The sequence below is a fragment of the Canis lupus genome, chromosome 3 (assembly GCF_048164855.1).
Source record: "Canis lupus baileyi chromosome 3, mCanLup2.hap1, whole genome shotgun sequence".
Taxonomy (NCBI): domain Eukaryota; kingdom Metazoa; phylum Chordata; class Mammalia; order Carnivora; family Canidae; genus Canis; species Canis lupus.
This window is the reverse complement of record NC_132840.1, coordinates 77,265,461-77,282,979: the sequence shown is the minus strand read 5'-3', so window position 1 is coordinate 77,282,979 and position 17,519 is coordinate 77,265,461. Positions and strand designations below refer to the sequence as shown.

Sequence of the window (17,519 nt, the reverse complement as noted above, 5' to 3'; positions counted from 1 at the left end):
CAGACAAAATTATTCTGTAGATACACAATGGAATATTATTCAGTCATAAAAAAGGGTGAAGCACTGCTACAGGCTACAGTGTGGGTGAGCCTCAAAGACATTATACTATGTGAAAGAAGCCAGTCACAAAAGGTCACGTATTGTGTGATTCTATTTACATAAAATATTGAGAATAGGTAAATCCATAGAAACAGAGAGCAGATGGGTGGTTGCCAGGGGCTGGCAGGAGGGGGGAAATGGGGAGTGGCAGCATAATGGGTATTAATGGGTATAGGGTTTTCTTTTGGGATGACAAAAATGTATAGGTGAACACAGCATTGAGAATGTACTAAATATCACAGAATTGTTCACTTAAAAATGGTTAATTTTATGTCAGTTTATGTGCCTTTTACTTCAGTTAAAAAATGCTACAGAGAAAGAAACCAACCCATACCTGAATAAGTTTATTTATTTTTTATTTTTTATTTTTATTTTTTAATAAGTTTATTATATAGGAAACCATCCTGACTCTTTGGTAAGTTTTGTGAAGAAAGTCTCCCTGATGTTGGTAGCCCCGTCTCAAAATCTTGGTTTTCTGTAGCCCCAAGAGTACTCAAGTTCTGTTTGAGGCACTTCTTTCCTTCATTCACTTGGTGTCAAGGAGAATGATTATCCATATGTGATCCAGGGCAGAGGAGAGCAAGCTGGCGCTGCTGTGTAACTTTGGCAAGCATCTCAACCTCTCTGGTCTTAAGGAGACATCAACTAGATTACTTGGGACTTTCAGTTTTAAAGTGCTAGGTTTAAGAAATGAGCAGTGCACTATTAGTTTTCCTTTAAACATTCTGTCAGCTAATTTCTCTGATTATTTTACTTTGAATTCATTTATCAAACTTAGCTAGACAGACAGAAAAAATAAATTACGCTTTGAATTAACCTCCTTTTTTTTTCCATTGAACTCATTAATAAGGAGAAAAATTCATCTCCGTATCTGTGGTAAAACTACTTTGACGGCGGGAAACTTTTCTTCATGTTTTTTTAAGATAAAAATGCCCAGAGCATGAAATTGATATACTTTTAAGGTTTGAAAAGCATCAGAAAGGGTTTTTTATCTTTAATTATAATACATATCAGTAGATAGACACAGCAATAACTTAATAGCCCATCAGAACACCATCTTCAAGGGTCATTTAACATTTCCATGATAAATTGCTATTTTTAGGAGCTTATGTAACCAAACAAAGAATGTGTTCTTGGCTATGGCCATGAAGACAAGTTATTATCGTGGGAGGGACAAAGGAATCTGAGAGGCCCACGAGAGACGGAGCCAATTGCAGAGGACATTTTATAGAGCGCTCTTTCTCTTTAGTCTCCCATTTTCTGCAATCAGAATAATGTAGTGTGTTTCAGGGCCATTTTCATTTTTGAAGTGCTCTTTCATCATTAGTTAATAAATACTCATCAATGAATTTTCCTCCTCGTCTTGGAAGTTGGAGTAAAAAGAAAGATAATCGCTTTTTATTTTGTAAGTATCACTCCCTTTGGGGCTTCCCCTCTTGTGCTTTTAATGGAAGTGTAAGAAATAAATGATACCCACTCGTTTGAAAGGACCAAAGGCTACCATTCCTTCCATGTAGAGTACCTGCAAATTTACTGCAGATATTAATGACCTTCAGCAACTACCCAACTACTGTAACAGAAGGAATATTTGTCTCCCATTACCAAGCTCTGTACTGCTTAGTGTCTCTTGAGGGCAGGTAACTGGAAAGATGCCTTGTTGAGGGGGGAGGGGATCTTCATCAGGGAGCTGACTATAGTAGGGTTGAGTGGGATGAGGTGGTCTCTGACCAGGGGTTTCCAGTGGTTTTTCATATCTCTGATTGCCAGGATCAAAGAGTATGGTTCTAGAATTTTCTAATATTTTGTGTTATCCACATTTCTTCTTCCCTATATCATCTTAGTTCCATTTAGCCTTTGCTATGATTTTCCCAGTTTCTGCTATGGTGAGTTGCACTACACATACTTAAACTGCTCCTAGACTGTTCTAGCTGCATGTGGGTATGGGAGGGGCCTAAGGGAAGATGATTTATAGCATAAGCTATGTCTTACTGGGTTTCTGCTGTCTTGTAGTTTATAAAGTGTTAACCAATAGGCCCATAACACAGATGTGAGCCACGTATGTGACTTTAAATTTTATAGTAACCACATTAAAAAAGGAAAAATACACAGGTGAAATTAATTTTAATAATACATTTTGTTTAACCCAATATATAAATATTATCACTTCAATATATAATCAATAAAAAAGTGACTGAGACATTTTACATTTTTTAAACCAAATCAATGAATTTGATGTGTATCAAATATTACACTTATACCTGTTTGGACTAGCCACTTTTCAAGTATCAACAGCTACATTTCATAAGGCTGGTGGCCACTGTGTTGGACACCTATAGTGTCTATAGTTACGGATAGACAATATTTTAGCACATATTTTTAAATGAAAAAACATTCTGAATTATTTATCAGAGTCAAATTCTAATGTAAATTTCTTTAAAATTTTAAGGCTTTCTCCTTGTCAAGTAAAGTATCTCTTGTTATCTCTTGTGTTTTTTGTTTTCAGGGATGGGAGAAAGTGAAAGGGTTCTAACGGGGGAAGGGTTAATATATATTTTCTCAAAACTATAGTTCACTCTGGTGGTTATGCTCAGTACTGAAATTAACCATAGCATGAATGAATGATGATCTTGTCCTCCCCACTTTGCCTTATGTTTTGCTGTACCTTGAGCTCCAATATATCTAAACCAAAAAATGACAAGACTGTTGATTTCAGACAGTAGTTAGGATTTGATCATGTCTGATTTGAGCCCAATCGTAGTAGCTGCACAGTAAGTGGTTCTGACGTACTCTTAGTTTTTGGAGTCATTATCCCCCAAAATCATCTTTCGTGCTTGTTTTTATGTGGTTGTGTTCTCATGAAGAAAAAGGTTTCTGCTTATACTTGTAGCCTTTTATCTTGGTTCAACTGAAGGAATTCTAAAGGGCAGCAGCCATGAGTGAAGGAGGCAGAGACATCAACGTGGCTGCAAATCACCTCCCGGAGGCTTAGCACCTCATTCCTGGGCTAAAGATGTCTCTCTCTCTCTCTCTCTCTCTCTCTCTTTTTTTTTTTTTTTGAGAACAATGTCACAAATATTTGGTTTATCAACTGGAACTTTTGTCATTGGCACTTCTGCATATCTGCAGGGGAATGATAATGTTGGCAATTATTTATCTTTGAACATGGACCATGAGCAAAGCATTTGGTAGGTGTTGTGAGGGATGCAAGAAAGTAGTGCCAATAGCAATGAAGATGAAGCCATAGTTTCTTTTTCTTTTTTTTTTAAACTTTATTTATTTATTTGACAGAGAGAGAGAGAGAGAAAACGAGCAGAGGGAGTAGAGGCAAATGGAAAGGGAGAAGCAGGCTCCCCGCTGAGCAGGGAACCCAATACAGGGCTCGATCCCAGGACCTTCATTCAGATCATGACCCCAGCTGAAGGCATGCTTAACCAACCCAGGTGCACCTAAACTACTGTGAGATGGGGGTAAGCAACAGCCGCCTGCAATGTCGTGTGAGATATAATGGAGAGCTAGAACTACAGAAACACAGAGGAAGGTGAGACTAAGTAAGACATCCGGTCCAAGTTGGGGTCACATCTTCACTGGCAATGATGACAGGCTGGTTTTCAAAATAGTTCACTGGCAGGAAAGGGAGAAGAAAGGAGCACTGAGAGACAGGGATAAGAGTGAAGGTAAAGATGGTTCTAGGGCTGGTGAGCCCTGGAGAAAATCATATTTAAGCAAGCTGTGTTCTCTTAAAGCCATTGGACTCTCTCTCAGGATACTTGATTCAAATTCTGCCTGTGTTATGTTCTCTACAGTTCATGGATGTTTACAAAATTATAAGTTAAGGATGGATAATTTAATTTTTCACTTTTATTTAAAAAGTAGCACATCGAGGACTATTAATGTCATCACTGTAATAGAGAGGTGCCATGTCATGGCTCTTAAGAGCTGACTCCGGAAGCCAGGCTCCCCAGATTCTAATCCTAACTCTTCCACCGAAAGCTCTGATATTAAGCCTCTCAGTACTTCAGCTTCCTCATCCGTAAGGTAGAAAATAATAATAATATTCTAACTTCAAGAGTTATTATTAGTAGTACAACAAGTTAAGATTTGGAAAGGGCATAGAATAGTGTCTTGTTCATGGTAAGTATCCTAAATGTTTGTTACATCTAATGAATGCAGTATATAAAGTGCTGGTGGCTAGCAAAGGCGAACAGCTAGCTTGTGCGACTGGCATGTGATCAGAGAATGGTTGATTTTTTTTGTAAACCTTCTTTTGAAGGGGTTAATTAGCTTGTAGTCTAGCTGGTCTGAAATTGGTCAGTGGTACGCCCTGCTGAAAGCAGATTGTAGTAGACAGACTTGCAGTAGAATTGTATAAGCTTTAGATTTTATTTTAGTACACACTAAAAACATATTTAATTGCTCTAAATATCTAAATTCTCCACTTCAAAGAACTTGCTTAGGAAATATCTAGAAACACAAGTTGCTTCTAGGAGAATATGTGTACATTAATATTGGATCATACATGAAAATACCACTCTTATCAGTAAAAGCAGAACATTGTCATATTGCAATGAGTGATTGCTTTGTGTTCATGTAAAAATTGCATATCAAGAAAAATTCCAAACGGGCATGAAGAGTAGTCTAGCACTTATCCATCATTTAGATTTTAACAATTTTATTGGGTTAAAGTTTCTTAAAGGAAATCCCAGAAGTCATAGCATTTCAACCCCTAAATATCTGATTGAAAATTTAGAAAGCATATAAAATCACAATGCCATCCCACCCACAATAATCTTTCTTTGATATATGCCATCCATATTCACATTTTCCCATTTGTCTCCGAGTGTTTTTTTTTTTTTTCTTTTTCCAGTTAATTTGTTTGAATCAAGATACAAACAAGGTCTACACAGTGCATCTGGTCAAGACTGTTATGTTTTTTTGTTTGTTTTTGTTTTTTTTTTGTTTTGTTTTGTTTTTGTTTTTTTAATCTAGGATTGTCTGTGTTGGAAAGAGTTTTATTATGTGATGGACTCAAGGTATGAGACCTAGGGAAGGCCTGTGTGGGCCAAGTGTTAGGTGGTTGCCAATTCACCTTAGGTAGGAAAACTTTTGCCAACAGAGTTGAATTGTAACTTTCTTCCCACAAGTTTTAATTTCAATTATATGTGTTCTAGGCACTGAACAAGGCACTGAAGGCTCAGAAATGAATGAGATGCAATCCTTGGGCTCAGAAATCAGGCAGAGTTTCTGCTCTTTGACCATGAGCATTTCCGCTGAATGACCTGTCAGAGGGCGAGGTCTTGAGGTCAAAGGGGGAGTGTGGCTGCCTCCACGGAAGTAGTCAGTGTGCAGTGCTGCAAATTCTTGCTCAGGGCTTTTCTTTACAGTGTTGGAACACATTGGACTACTGAGAATGTTGGAGAATTTATTGCCCAGTTGGAAAGGTGCCTGGTGATCAGAGACAGGAGATCCTAGAAGGGGATCTGCCTTCCATCCTAACACCTTATTCTCTAGGGACATACTATCTGATGTTTCATTCCTCAGTGAATATAAATTGAGTTGAACCTCCACAGACATGCCAAGTACTGGATAGCATTTGATAAATGGTTAATATCTCCCAAGAAGTAGAATTCTTAAGATAGCACATATAGAAAAAAAAAATTCCCCCTTAGGTCTTTGCTTTAGATATGAATTATCTGAATTTGAAAGGAATTCCTGAAGGTGGTCAGTTTAGAGGGAAGAAAGGAAAAAACATCCCCCACCCCCTGCCCCAGGAATGTGTGCATTAGGGAGAAAGCATGTACTAAAAACCAGAGGAGGACCAAGGGAATGTGGATGTGGAGAGATGACTGTGGGGTGGGAAGGTCTCTGGACTGACACATGGAAGGATCTGGGGTTGCTTTAATAGCTCGTCACTTACCAGCTGCTTTAATGTGAGCAGGTCTTTTTGAACTTGCTTGAAATCATTTTTTTTAATCTATAAAATGAATGTAATAATGACTTCTCCTTATGAAATATGATGGCTTTGAGACTTTCTAGATGTTGCAGCCCCCCTTACAGATAGGAAAGGAATATCATTATTGCTGCCTTTGGAGGAAGGCACCTGTGTGAAATCTTTAGAAGAATAGTTATAAAAGTGCCGTGTGGATCAGATGACAGTCACCCAAGGTCTTTGGAATTCAGAATGAAGAATGGTTTAAAACCATTTATTTAATTCCAGAATAAAGAATGAAGGGAATACTGGGGTCATTTTAAAAATGATGTAACTTTATCTCAGTCTCTGTTAGTATAGTAGCAAGGATAAAATGAAATTAACCTTATAGAGTTAGGCTACATTCATCCAGTGGCTGTGTTAATTAGAACTTCTGCTTCAGTTTAAAAATCGGGTTTATAATAGTGAGAAGTTGGTTTATTGAATGTGCGCTATGAATTGAATAGCCTACTGGCTCTTCTATAAAGTACAGAGGGCAATGAACTTCTGGTTACATAGTCAATTGATTATTTGCACAAAAGTCATGACTTAAATACTAGTGAGAGATAAGGGGAGATTGGACTATTTGATCCTCACACCACTGGTGGACAGGGGAGTGGTCAGAAAACTTCAGGAGGGTGTTGGAGGAAGACAGATCCTAGAACCAGAGGAAAATTTGAAAAAGATAAATACAACAAGCAAATTTCCTGCAGTGCCTTAAAACTAAGCTGCGGAACCTCTTTGGTTTTTGTTAGCATTTTGGGTGCTCCACCCATGACACATTAAATGGCAATGTAAGCTTATACCGATGCCATCCCCCTTCTGTGTTCTAGGCATCCTTGGGTGGCCAGTAAACAAAGCAAACATTTGCTGATATGCTCCAAAGAGCACTTGTGGAATCTCCAACAAAAAGCTATTGAGTTGGAGGATGAAGGTAGAGGGTAAAGAAGCATCAAGTAAATGGAGTAGTGAAATTCAGAGTAACAAAGGATTGCTTATCTAACAGCGTGTCACACGCATTTGTTTTAGTGTTAATTGTACCATCCAAAAGAGGGGACAATTTTAAAAATTGAGTGCATCATGACTACATCACACTCTGTTGTAAAAATTGCCATTGCTATTTCTTAATGTCATCTATTTTTGTGGCATATATTGTGTTTAATGAGCATCTATTATGTGGAAGCACACCGCAGTGCTGGTGTATTTGAAGGAAGATGTCATGAGGCGATGACAGAGTAAGATCAAGCAAGATAAAAACTGAATAGTAACTGGAGATTGGTAATGACTAAGGCATTGTGGCAAGAGCCATTTCAGATGAAAAGGAAGAGGACTGACCCAAATAGTTTTTGTTGCTTTTTTCTGGCAGTTGCATCATCACAGATAGAAGACCTCTCGATAGTTCCACATTGTGAGCATTGTGGTTAGCTAGAAACTGAGAGATTGAGTGGGCCAGCTACTCCATCCTGTCTTTAGGACTTACACATTTTCTTTAGGTTTCATTGACAGATACATAATGCACTGCCCTGAAGACACGACCTTGAGACTTTCTCAATAGAATAGAATCCCCATGAGGGCAGGACTAGGTCTATCTTCATTTCCAGTCCCTCGCACTGTGTCCAAAACAGAATGGGAATTCTGTAAATAAAAACCTTTGTATTTGTTGGAGAATGGTCTCCCCTGAAGCAAAAAATTTCTTTGAGGCTTAAATGTGTATCGTAAAACTCGAGGCCTTTAGTTAGGTCTGAAACAGATTTGGAAATGAACACTTTTTGAATCATTACATTCTTTCCAACAGACGGGATCCCACCATCACGAGAGCATCCACGCCCGTTATGTCTACACACGTGTGCCCACGTAGACTCACTCTGTCTACTTTTTCGGTCCTCTGATCCTTGTGATCTAGCGTAGAGAAAGAAGTTAGGAAAGTGACATGAATTGGAAGTTGTTCATTGCAGGTTTTAGGCCTTAAAAGACCGTATATCATTAGAGAAATAAATCAGTTTTTCTGAGATTGCCTGTGATTTTGTTTTGGCAAGTTCTCCCTGTCTTTTTGCAGCTCTGTCTCTTCCTTAGAGGATTCTTTAAGTTCTATCCATCATCTCATTTACTGAAATGTACCTCATTTGGGAATGAGATAGTTTTGGCATAGCTGAGAGCTTTTAATGGAAATAGGAGAGAAGATGACTGTGACACATATAATACCTTCAATATGTTTCCATATATTGCACGATCTCTGATGCATTACCCGAGATACATAACGACAGATGGGCTGAGGAGAAGAAGGAACACTCTCCAAGTGGGGATTTCTTTAGAAACCAGCACTCCTTCCAAGGTGCTTTGAGCTATTCTTAGCAAATGGGGTTCAACACTTTCACCCCCAACAGAAGCAGGTTTCTGCCAACAGGCTGCCCGTGGGAGCTCTGTTGCCTAGCATTTTGCTCCAAACAAGAGTCAAGCCAGGCAGTTGAGTCTTAGGAGAAACCTAGAGCCAGAGGATTGAGCCCCTGTTTTCAGCTGCAACTGAAACGATGCAACGATGGTCAAGTTACTTGACTTCTTTGAACCTGCGATTCTTCCGTCATGCACTTGGGCTGACAAATAGTTTCTGCTCACTTCCAAACTCTGAAACAAAGCTATGAAAAAATATTTAGAGAACAGTGGGGATTATGAGGATTTTCCTGTTCTTTGCGACTATCTTTTTTTTTTTTTTAAAAAACAAACAAATCGAGAGTGGAAATAATTAGGAGGGATTTTTCTTTTTCCTTCTTATTTTACCCAAATCTAATCTAATCAGTTGATGGCTCAGAATTTCCTCAAATGCAATCTACACACTCTAAAATAATGCAGAATTTTATCTGAGTGAGAGGAATAAGCAGTGATGTGTTTTGACCACATATCATGGGGTTGAGAAAATGGAAAAACCACCTGCATGAGAATATAGACTCCGTAACATTAGCAGTGCTTCACTGTGTTGTCACTCTCAGAGCATCTTTTCCTTTCTCTTATTTTATTTTTTTTTCTACCCTGTGTGATTCATGTGATAACAGATCTGAATCTATGGAATATTTTATATGCTCTCTTTCTTAACCATGTTCCATTAGCTTAAGCTATTTATCAGAATATGCTTTTTTAAAATAATCATTTCTTTTTACTTGCACACAACTGGTTGCCTGTTTTCACCACACCCATATATTGTGCTGACAGAGCCTTGTTTTTTTTTTTTTTTTTTTTTCCAGCATAGTTTTCCCATCTGGGGCGTGTGCTTATTGTTGTAATAAGATAGATAAAATACCTACGTAAAGACATACTCGGGCCAAACATAGAGTATATTCCCAGATGTATGGCTGGCTAGAGGGGAGGGATCTGAGAGGTCTTTGTAGCCAGCCCCTTAGCTTTGCAGGAGAGACCAGAGAAGTAAAGTGCCTGGATGTTCGGGATGCGCCTGAGTTAATTTAGCATTCCTTATTGGAAATAACTGGGGCCACTGGAAGTACAGAAAATTAAACCTCTTATCTTGTTTCTCTGAGCCATTAAGAACATACTTTAAATTGGGAGAACATTATCCTATAGCAGATTTCAAATCAGAAGATATCTCTCCACAACAGGTCGCTCTACAGGATGTTCAATCTTTGTCTGAAAGTGTACAGTAGAATGATTATAAGTAAAAAAATTTCCCTTTTGGCATCCTTGACATACCTACCATGCTAAACACTCCCCCGTTGGATACTTCCCCTGCCTCTGCCTCTTAATCCAGCCTCAACACTCATTGCAAGCATATTATTAGCTGTTTTCAGCTGGCTTTCGTTCTGGTCTGATCTCCGCCCATCTCTAAATGCTTGGCTTGGCAGACTTAAACTCCATTCTTCCTGTGGTTCCAAACCTAATGTTTGGCCTTGGTCTCTATGGAGTTTGAATATTGATCTGTTCAACAGATGAACAGCAAGTCTGAACTTGCAAGTGGAGGGGCTCCTCCATTCGGGACTTGAAGCAGGGACAATGCCATCCATCACAGAATCACAATGACATGTGACCACACAGGGAGACTTCCCTGTGTCTGGACCAAGGAGTACATTCTGATCAGATTGCTTGCATTAGGAGTACTGTCCTCCACCAATACCAGTGAGATGCATGGAACTTTCCTCCAGGGAACACCTCACCACATGACCACAACTTGCCATTTTAGGATCAACAATTTATCATCTCCTAACTCTTGCCTAATCTTCTCCATTGACCTTACTGCCCATATCTGTGCTATTGCTTTTCACCTTTTATGACTGAGTTTCCCTTCTGACCTTACATTTGTTTCTCCTGTTCAGTTTGATCACCAAGCTTTCAGGTTAATAACCTCTCTCTTTGCTTCTAGAACCTTTTCCATGACACTTCCCATTCAAGTGATATTTTATTCTACTCCTTTTGGGTAGAGTCAGGAAAGTGTATAAGTTATTTCTTAATCAAGTAAACTGTAGATACTCTTGAGAGATGGTGTGTGTGTGTGTGTGTGTGTGTGTGTGTGTGTGTGTGTGCTTAAACACAGCTGTGGCATAGTGATTTAGCTCCAGATTCATAGGAAATAGACTGGCAGACTCAGTGTGCAGTAGTGAAGACCCTAGCCAGGATCGGGAGATCTGAATTCTGTACCAAGCTTTGCCATTGTTGTGTGACGAACGACAAGTCACAGCCTCTCTGAAATCTTAGCTGCAAACTGCTGAGTTGAATCATTAGATGCTGGAGTCTTCTATAGATTGTGTCTATATGAGATAGAACAACTTAGCATGGATTTGGGATAACATATGTGTGGGAATTTATTGTAGGAATATATTAGATTGGATTTCTTATCTATTAACTGCAGTGGTTTGGGGATACCTGAAAGATTGGTTCAGTTGAAGGAATTATACATGTTCAGAGCTAGTAAGTAAAGGGAGAGAGAGAAAAACAGAATACCCAAAGGAAATACACCATTAGCTATTATTTAAGCTATTCTGTTTCCATCTGTCTGATACTGTTGACATGACTTCCTGAGAAAATACTCTTTCTATAACATTTGACTGGCATGGGCTATATTTATGTTAAGATATTTTACTCTTCTCATATAAACCAATTAACTGTCATATTTTATTCTTCCAGGAGTATCCAAATATAAGGTTGGCTGACAGCCAGTTTGCTAAGTCCTAGAGGATAATAGCTCATTGTCTATAAAGAGCCTTGTTTTAAAGTCTCTCATCAATTCTGGCAGTCCATGTGATGCAGAAGATATTTATAAGACTGTGAAGAAAGGTCATATGTTGGGTGTTAGCTGCACTGAGTAGCCCAAGAGATTTTATTTTTCCATTCAACAGCTCTTTGTTGCTGTAGATGACCAAAACTTGACTCCCTTTTCACTCTTTGCTGAAAATTTTGCTATTGTCTGAAAGCTGATAGCTGACCTGCTGAGTAGTTTGCAATGGCCCACTGCAATCCTAGATATATCTTAAAAATATAGATAAATAATAGGAAAATGAATTTAGTCAAATCTTATACTTTGAATTCATAGGCAACAATATTGGTATTAGGAGGCAACAATATCTTGATGAATTGATGTTTCTGTTCAGTAAAAAACTGACCTCCATATTTAAGAGGAAAAGCTGCTTTCAACAACTCCAATGAAAGGGCATTTTTTTTTTCATCTTAAAAAGCTCATTCAAACCAGCATATTAATGCTTTATGAACAAATGAAGGGAGACTATCAGGGATTACATTTCTTTTGAATTGTAAAAAGGTGTAAAAAGCTTGAAGAATAAGGACTTGATTCAAGGTAAATATTTGTTGAACTGGTTTATTGATCCCTTCTAAATGCTCTTGGATGAAAACATTCAAATCTGAACTACTTTCTTTTTAATGTTGCTAAGCATTTTAGAAGTTTTAGCTTTGAATCTTGAATGAGCATAGGTTTAACTATAATTTGTAGCACTTGATAATTCCAGTTGAGGCCACGGATCCTACAACATTAGTGCAAGAGAGAATGGCAATCAGTTAACCATCATAGCACCCTAAGAAAAATGAGAACCACGTGACCAATCTTTTAGGTTTTGAATCTACTTTCATGATCTCACAACTCAGTATTCTCCAAGTACCTTCTGTGGGCTGACACAAGGCTCCATGTTGCAGGTACAATAATAGAAAAAGTGCATTCTCTACTTTTAAGAAGTTTACAGTATCATGGAATGGTCTAGACAAAACTCAGTATTATAAGACAGTGTTGTTGCCAGAGACAAGTAGGGCAGTTTTGGAATTCATGGAGCCCTATTGGGAAGGGCAGGGAAGACTTCTGGGAAAAGAGAGTGTAGACTGAGCCCTGAGTGGTGAGTAGGTGGTTTCAGGTGAAGGGTGGCGGTGAAAGATTATTCATGGTAGAGGGAACAGCATGGATGAAGGTCTTCAGAACAGAGAACAAATGTGACTAGAGCAGAGAGTGGGCAGGGGGAGAGGCCTTACCTCAGCTGCTCTTCATTACCATAGAAAGAAAGCATTCCCTCAGGTCCAGTTGTGTGTGGCTCTGTGCTAGCTGCCATAGTGTCATTGCCCACCAATGGTTTCCTACTTGTTAAAAGTTATCTTCTTTTAAAAAATTTCACACACTTGTTATGTCATTTAATTTTCACGTTAAACCCATGAAGTAGATCACATTATCCTGATTTTATAGATGAGGCTCAGGGATATGGTGATGGTGCCAAGATCACTTGATAACAAGTGAGCTAGAACTGAGTCTCAGAGTAGTCCCCCTGACCCTTCTCATCTTCTCTAGCCTCACCTTTCTGGTCCCAGCCACCATGTTGTTGAGCCTCTTCCATGGGTCAGACACCACCAGGCACTCCACAAACATGGTGTCATTTAGTCCTTGCAACAATCTGAATTATCTGGAAGGGAAGGAACCCATGTTCTTTTTTACTCTATCCTGCCTCCTTTTTCATGAAGAACAGGGCTCACCACTCTTATGCCTTCTGTCACAGTTGGAAAAGATTGCTCTGTAGGGAGAAGAGGCATTTTTAATAATAAGTCCTTTTATACAGAGACTATGGAGATATTCTATCTTCTGGATACTGTGAGTTGTATAACTGATCAGGTTTTTTCTTTGATTGATGGCCACCCAGCTTAGAAATAAATTTGAACCCCATGTCCCCTGAAATTATAGGTCTATAAGGTATGTCTTTTTGTATTAGCCCCATTCCGGTCTCCATTTTATGGTATTTGCCTTTTTTTTTTTTTTCCTTTTTATCTCCCACATCTAGTTTGTCTTATCATTTCTGGACCAAAGCAGGATTTAAATAATTAAAATGTAATTAAGTTATCTGAGCATAATATGGAATTTAAGCACTATGCTTTGCTGTTCTCCACTTCTGAGGAGTGAATTTGAACTGGTCCACATACTTTCCCTCAGATTCCCTAGAACCCCAGCTCTCATTTGTGAGTTGCCAGTCCAGAATTCAGGATGTACAGGGAGCAGAGGATAGTGTCTTGTCTTACAGTCTTCCCCACATCTTTGTCAGTAGCCTTCACCCAATCAGCCTTGTGTTTCTTTCATCTTGAGCTCACTGCCCATCTACTCTTTGGGTTTGTCTTGTCTTCACAAATTACAACAGATTTTTTTTTTTTTTAAATAGAGAAGCTTAAGGAAGAATTCAAAGCTGTGACATGCTGTGTGCTTTCACCCCAGAAAGATATACTTATAATTTACTGTAATTTAGAGTGAAGTGATGGGATTCTCTCCATAAGTGGAATGTCAAAACTACACTCTATCTTGTGGAAAATAGGGAATTTCTCTTATTTCTTGGCGATGATTATCTAAATCTGTCAAATAATAGCAGGTTTGGAGCAAAGGACAATTTGGTATCAAGAGCCTGGGGCCTAGAGTCACATCCAACCATGCCACTAATTCTGTGTCTTCGGGCCAGTGGCTTCAAGGGTGCTATTTTCTTATCTTTATTGGTTAAAAGAGAACATGAGCTCTTTTTAAGCTTGTGAAGATTAACATGGTAACATGTAATTGCTTAGTAGAATGCCTGATGCTCAGCAAATATTAGGTGTTATCATTAGCCTGACCTCTGGTTACCATTATATCTAAGTTTAGTTATATACATGCACACACAGAGTAGTCTATATATCTTCATATGTATATACACATATATTATGTATGGGCTGGACCTCTATACATTTATAATACACACATGTGTGTATATATATGTATATGTACATATATATGTGTATATGTCTATATACCATATGCATGCATTATATTATTATAGAGGTCCAATGTTTTGTTATTTCTTGCTGTAATTTTGCCATTTACAAGGGTTCACTTCCCATCTGCTTTTCTGGTCCCTCTTCCCTTCTTTATTTTCTTCTAAGTACTTCTTACCATTAGATTTATTATATATTTAACTTATTTATTTACTGTTTGTCCTTGCCCTGCTGGAAAGTACATTACAAGAGGGCATGGTGTGTGTGTGTGTGTGTGTGTGTGTGTGTGTGCATGTGTGTGGTTTGTTCATACTACAATAATCCCCAATATCTAGAACATTGCCTGGCATGCAGTCATCATTCAAATTTATATTGAATCAATGCATGATCTTCAATCATCAAAATTTCATTAATATGAGTTTTGATGATACTTGAAAAAGAAAGGGTACTTGGTTGGCTAAGGGTGGAAACTCTTCCCTGTGGAAGTGGGTGCTTGAAAGGCTAAGGGAAGATATGGGTTTCATGATTCTTTAAAATGGTTGGCAGGTCAGAATTCTGTAATAAATTAGTTTCAGTCTTTTGTCACCAGCAAATGGAGTGCCCACTGTGAGCTGGGGAAAGACCAAATAGAAAATCTCCACATGCCTTCAGAACACTAGCCTTTTTTCTATTTTGACAAAGGTATTTTGACAGGGCCAAGTTATATGAATATTTTAGTTGGAATTCACAGATGTCAAGTATTTTCCTTGTGCAGTGTCTGGTCTATTGACCCATCTGGGGTCATGGAAGTTGACCATCTTGTATCTAAACACCGAATTAGTTAAAAACAGTCTTGATGGACAGAAGATTTCTAAGATAAATTCAGCTCAACAGATATTCACATAGCACATGTTGTATGTAAGGATTCTGCAAAGCGCAGCAGGGGACAAAGATAACACCCGGTGACTGCCTTTTAAAAGCCAACAATCAAATAGAGGGAATGAAATAACTACCAACACCTAGGGCTAAAAACAGTCAGGAAATGTGTTTTCTAGTCTTTATGCTTTGTAGACATTTGTAATTCTTCTGATGACATTGGAGAAAAACTTGGCAAAAATGTCTTTCTCCATAAAACTGCATACTTAGGGTCATTTCCTGTCCATCACAGGTAAAGATGAATATTTGTACCTTCTTTGGGGTTCTGGGTTTCTGTAGGAAAGGGAAGTACTATTTATAGATACTTCCCCTGGGACACATAGTATGCTAGGCACTGTCTTATCTATGATCTCATTGAGTCCTTAATTTTGTTGTATGTTGGGTATAATTATGCCCACTTCAGAGGTAAAGAAGCTGAAGCACAGAATGTTTAAGTAATTAGCCCAATGCCACAGAATTAACAAATTCAGTTAGTAGTTGGCAACTAGATTTCAAAAACATTTTTGTAGTTTAAGTCCCCCCCCCCTTTTTTTTTCTTATTTATGCTGTAATTCACTGGATGTAGAGGCTCTTCTCTGTGAGGAGTAATATTTTGGCATCAATTTTCCTGGTTCAAGTGAGAATATCACCATATACTATTATATACACAGGAGACCTACTTTAACCTATAGTAAATCTTACTTTGGTATATGAGAGTATATGAGAATTTTGAGCATAAAAGTTTCATTTGAATTATTCATATAGGCAGAGTTATGAAGAAGTTTCTCCAATGTAAGCTATAAGTTGATTATGACATAGCAAAGAGACAAATACTCACCAGCAAGGAACATCATTCTGTGACTGTTGGGACCTGCAAGATTCCAAATGGTGGAAATTGCCACAGAAATGAACAAGATAAGAAAGAACGTCATTCTCATCAGACGGTGTTTGGTTTGTTCATCGGTTTGTGCTCAGAGCAGCACTGAAGATAAATCTATCCTTTTGGTCAATCTATGCCTCACATTACAGCCTGAGAGATGTGTACTACAATAAAATTTTGTTAGTTCAAATTAATCAGTAGGAAGGTCAATCTAAGGTATTATGAAATTTGAACCAAGGAAGGGATCTAAAAGAAATACATTTTTGGCATTCACAGGAAATTTGTACCAGAGATCTAAAAGCTGGAGGGCTCAAGAAGGCTTCTGGTCCCTGAGTGATATAAGACTAACTTATCTTTTTCCAGAGAAAAGGAGACTCAGGGACATCAAATGGTTTTCTCCAACAACCATTCTGGTACACGGTCCAAGAAATGCCAGAACCTGGTCTTCCCAGAACAAAGCTGTCTGCTCTGTTCCGTACTGTATTTCGAATGAACAAAGTATCACCATTTAGAAATTTCATGTCACTTTTCATGAATGGATAAAAAATGTATGACATGACATTCATGTGTATGTAATTGGTGCTGCAAAAGTGGTTTAAGCCGATTAGAGTTTTATTTTTTCTTGTTGGTACTAATTGGCTTTTTAAAAATTGAAGTGTAATTGACAAATAAAAATTATAATATATTTAAAGTACATAACCTAATGATTTGATAAACATATACCTTGTGAAAAGATTCTCACCATTGAGTTAATTAATATATCTATCACCTCTCATATTTGCTTTATTTGTGTGGTGTTGAGAACACTTAAGTTGTAATCTCTTAGCAAATGCCAATTATATAATATAGTATTGTCAACTATAGTTATCATGTTCAGACCTTATTTCTCTGATAGCTGAGGTTTTTACCTTTTTACCAACCTTTCTCTATTTTCCTCCCCTTCCTCGTCCTTGGCAACCACGATTCTCCTCTGTTTTCTATGAATCTTTTGTTTTGTTCTTGTTTTTGTTTGTTTGTAGATACCTCATATAAGTGATACCACATAGTAATTGTCTTTCTCTGTCTGATTTATTTCACTATGCATAATGCCTTCCAGATCCATTACTGTTATTGCAAATGTCAGGATTTCCTTCTTTTTAAAGGCTGAATAATATTCCATTTTGTGTATACATCCCATTTTCTTTATCCATTCATCCATCGTTGGACAGTTGGGTTGTTTCTATATCTTGGCTGTTGTGAATAATGTTGCAATGAACATTGGAGTACATATATCTCTTCAAGATAATGATTTCATTTCCTTCAGATATATATCCAGAAGTGAGACTGGTGAATCATATGGTAGTTTTATTTTTAATAATACTGTTTTTCCATATGGCTGTACCAATTTACATTTCTACCAACAGTGCACAAATATTCTTTTTTCTCCACATGCTCATAGCATTTGTTATCTCTTATCTTTTTGATGAT

At 37.9% G+C, this 17,519-nt stretch overlaps 1 long non-coding RNA gene across 1 annotated transcript in view; it reads left to right on the top strand.

Annotated features, from left to right (window-relative positions):
* The first annotated feature begins 1,277 nt into the window (after positions 1 to 1,277).
* Positions 1,278 to 17,519, top strand: part of LOC140631136 (uncharacterized) — a 214,310-nt gene continuing 198,068 nt past the window's right edge. Inside the window, exon 1 of the long non-coding RNA XR_012028788.1 lies at positions 1,278 to 1,504. This is a non-coding gene — a long non-coding RNA (uncharacterized lncRNA). The remainder of the gene's footprint in view (positions 1,505 to 17,519) is intronic.